Here is a 1222-nt window from a genome sequence, read left to right as displayed (position 1 = left end):
GGACGAATCCGGACACCGGACGTAATAATTCGCCTTATAATTTGCCCATAAGGCGAATTATTACGTCCGAACACCCAATCCATATGCGCCACGTCATCCGAATACACTGGGTCCGGGTGTATTTTGGTGATGTGGCACGTTTGAATTGGTGTCCGGACGAATCCGAACACCGAACATAATAATTTGCCCATAAGGTGAATTATTACGTCTGGTCAACATACGTCGAAGATGATGAGTTCACGAAAGCAGATCGGTGATTTGTGAGAGAGGGGCAATGGAGTGCCATACAAGTAAATAATAAGTTTTAAGTAATAAATAATTAAGAAACGGTTTAATGCTCTGAGCATAATTTAAGTAATAAATAATTAGGAAACGGTTTAATGCTCTGAGCATAATTTAAGTAATAAATAATTAGGAAACGGTTTAATGCTCTGAGCATAATTTAAGTAATAAATAATTAGGAAACGGTTTAATGCTCTGAGCATAATTTAAGTAATAAATAATTAGGAAACGGTTTAATGCTCTGAGCATAATTTAAGTAATAAATAATTAGGAAACGGTTTAATGCTCTGAGCATAATTTAAGTAATAAATAATTAAGAAACGGTTTAATGTTCTAATTCTAAAATTAGGTTAAACAAGCAATAATAAGGAAAATTAACTTTTAAGAAGATGGGAGTTGCATTTATAATTTCAAAAATTTGTTGGCAGAGAATACATACTAATGGCGATATGTAAACAATGAATAGATCTTTTTATCAGGGAATATTAAATTATTCTATTCAATGCTTTTTTTTTTTTTTTTTTTAATTTACACATTTCGTATCTAAATTTTAGCATCCTATCTTATCTTCATTGCCACCCCAGTCTTGTAAGAAATTATTACATGCGGATATCGGACTTAGAGTTACATCCGGACTCCAATGAAAATATGACACGTGAATTTGTATATTACAATGTATTAGTAGATATTATTGTATATTACTATGTATTCAACTATATATTAATGTGTATTAACTAGTAAACAATAATACACATCTTAGGGGTGCCAAATTCGGGTTTCGGGTTGGGTTCGGGTCGAATTTGGAATTGACCCGGATTCAAATAGGATGACCTGAACCCGACACGGTTTTGCAAACGAGTCCAAAATATGAACCCGAGCCCGGCCCGTCGGGTTACCAGCAGGTTGACCTGACCCAACAAGGTTTTGTAAACCTGGGAAG

Source organism: Dendrobium catenatum, unplaced genomic scaffold (genome assembly GCF_001605985.2).
Source record: "Dendrobium catenatum unplaced genomic scaffold, ASM160598v2 original_scaffold_235663, whole genome shotgun sequence".
In the NCBI taxonomy this organism is placed as follows: domain Eukaryota; kingdom Viridiplantae; phylum Streptophyta; class Magnoliopsida; order Asparagales; family Orchidaceae; genus Dendrobium; species Dendrobium catenatum.
Note: the sequence above shows the minus strand (reverse complement) of the source record.